Genomic DNA, 2,955 nt, shown 5'->3' on the forward strand with positions numbered 1-2,955 from the left:
ACCGGAAACACATTGAGCAACATGAAGCTACGCAGGCACGCTTGACTGCTGGGTTCCTGTCATTTTTCTCCCCGGAGGAGGAGAGGTATTAAAACTCCCATCATCCCATCGCATGGAAGAATATACATGACGTAAATCTTAAATAAATCATGCAACACTTTTTTGTTTGTTTGTTTGTTTTAAATTGCGGGCAGCAGAAGCTAGCTTAAACATAACATTTATTTAGTTAAAAAAAAAATATATATAAATATATATATACACTGCTTTAATTAGGGTGACAGGACTGTGCAAGCAGAAAATGTGTGCCAAAACAAACAGCTGAAAGGGTTGTTGGCTTCTCACCTCTATCCTAAAAGACAAGATGCCAAAGAAGTGTAGAACTTTTTATAATGTTACTTTTAATTATAGTTAAAGCCCAGGTGTTGCTAATTACATCAGCGATGGCTGTGTTGCGTTTAAGAGCCGGCGTACACGTTATTAGCCCCTCGAACTCTGAAACGGAAGCAGCTGAGAGGAATCAGGCCGTCATTATTATTATTTTTTTTAATTTGCGTGCATGCTTTTCTTAGCGTGACATGTCACGTTCAGAGCCTTATAAATGAACTGCATCACGCAGGACACCTGTTTCCAGGCGCTGATAGTCGCTTCAGTGATTCGACAAGGTGAAAATCTTTAATGCTGGATCTTTCTCTACCTTTTTGGTTAAATGGAAAAATGAAAAATCTGATTTGAATTCTTAATTATGGGGCCCGTAACAGCAGAAATCACAGCTCTGAGGCTTTCACATTCCACTTTAAAATACACCAATCTGAAGTTTTTACCTGCAGTCAAATAAGACTAATTTTATGGATTTGAACAAATACAGTGTCAGATAAAAATAGTAATGTTTCTGCTCATGGGATAAGCTGTCTAAATGTTGGCTCAACTACACCTGATAACAAAGTGTCATTTCATGACTTTTAGCCAAAGGGAAAGTCATAGGATTAACTAGAGAGTGGGATCCCAGCAGCATTGTTTGTCATCATTGCCCTTTGAGTCTCATTGGTTCATAACTTTATTGCTGAAAGCCTTATATTGTGTAACACGGTGGCTTTTTTAGACAAAATCAATGAATAATTTCGCTGGCTTAATATTACAGGCTGTGAGTTCTTCGAGCTGAGCTGTACAAGTGGGAAATTGGTTTTGGAAATTACTCTCTTTTTTTGTATTTATGTAAATGTCAGATTTTTCCTATTTAAAGTTTCAACCTTTTCTGAGAAGTAATATTCAAACAAAATGCTGTTTTTATATCCTACTCAATAGCATTGTTACAGGCCTTTTTCATACCATATACAGAAGATGTCTGCCTGTACGTGTGACTTGCCTTCATCCTTTTTTAAAAGGACCAAAGAAAAATGCAGTTTCCAGTCATTCCATGGGGCTTAGTGTCAGAGAAGAACACAGAAACAAAATAGAAAACTCAACACATTGAGATTTGAGATGTTAACAACTGAATTCAATGCACTATCCATTTTCTCCGAAAGCTTCAGGGTGTGATACCATAATTGTAAAGGTATCAGGTGTTAGCTGGAATCCAGAGGAAAGGTCAGATAGTGAATTAATAAAAAACACGCCGCAGTCACTCTTGGCTTTAATAATGTCACTCTCTTAATTAACTCACCTATCAGATGTCAGGCAGAAAATCAGTCTCAACCCAGGAAAATATCTGTGAAGCAGTTTAACAAGGTTAAATCAAAGTGGAGGAAGAGTTTACAGAATGTGCGTGTTTGTGCACATGTCTGCCTGCAGGCTTTTATTACACTGACAAGCTGCGTGCAAAAGTGTTAACGGAGGAGCGTTTAACGCCTTGCCAACTGATGCTCCATCACAGATCAACAACACTGTACTCTCTCACGCCTCCAGAATCATTGATGCCTTTTGGATCAACCCCATGGTTCCTGTTACAGCATTCAAATCCAGTCCTCAACATTACCTATTGATGTTTTGAAGTTCCCATCCACTGCCCAACACACACACAGACATACAGACTGCTTAAATGCAACCCAATACCCCAGACTTACAGGTCTGACTTACCCCTTCACTTCTTGTTCCCATCAAACTTGGCACGAAGCCGCAGGGTATCCTGCACTGTACCACACATCTTTTGGTAGTGAGAATACAGACTGTTCCATAAATATAACACTGCTCCCTGTGTAATATGACACCCACAAACTTTAGAACCACACAGAAACTGAAGTTGGAGTGTCTTCAATCTCCATGTGAAATTTCCTGTTCAGATTGTTATCCATCACAGTGCCATCAGGGAGTCATCTGAGTGGTGCTAAATTCTTTCTGCAGCATGAAGCATACATCCAGAGACACAAAGAACTATAATCTGTGGCAAGAGGAAAGGGGGATGGGGGCTCAATATCAAAGCTTCATATTGAGGGCCCCCCTTCAGATTAATAAGCAACAATTACAGAAGAAGTTCAGGGAAAAGGGGGGTTCTTTTTAAGAAAAGAGGTTAACATTCAGAAACTCAGTGCTATGCTGATGTGTTTTAATTCAATTTGAGTGACACTCGCTAGGCGGCATTAAAGGCTGTAAATAAAAGATGGACGGAGCCGTCATCATCACTCAGCCGTTTGTGAAGTTCCGTTTTGAAGCCTCAGTTTAGCATTTTGTCTGTGGTAAGATTATGTCTTTGTGGAGGGAGAAATCATATTTAAGTGGGAGGGTACAGCGTTAAGTTAGCAGCTAATGCTAGCATGTTATGCTAATGAGTCCAAAGTAACATATCAATTACACACCTAAATCACCTAAATGAAAGCACAGACCGTTGTGTCACGTAACTGTATTAAAAATTGTTCAAAAGAGTTACAACAAGATTAAGAGGTCCACTTCAGTGTCTCAGATTAGCCCAGCTAAAGCCTAAAAGACTGCTCAACTCATTCGCATTGCAGCACTTCACATACT

The sequence above is a fragment of the Archocentrus centrarchus genome, chromosome 10 (assembly GCF_007364275.1).
Source record: "Archocentrus centrarchus isolate MPI-CPG fArcCen1 chromosome 10, fArcCen1, whole genome shotgun sequence".
Taxonomy (NCBI): Eukaryota; Metazoa; Chordata; class Actinopteri; order Cichliformes; family Cichlidae; genus Archocentrus; species Archocentrus centrarchus.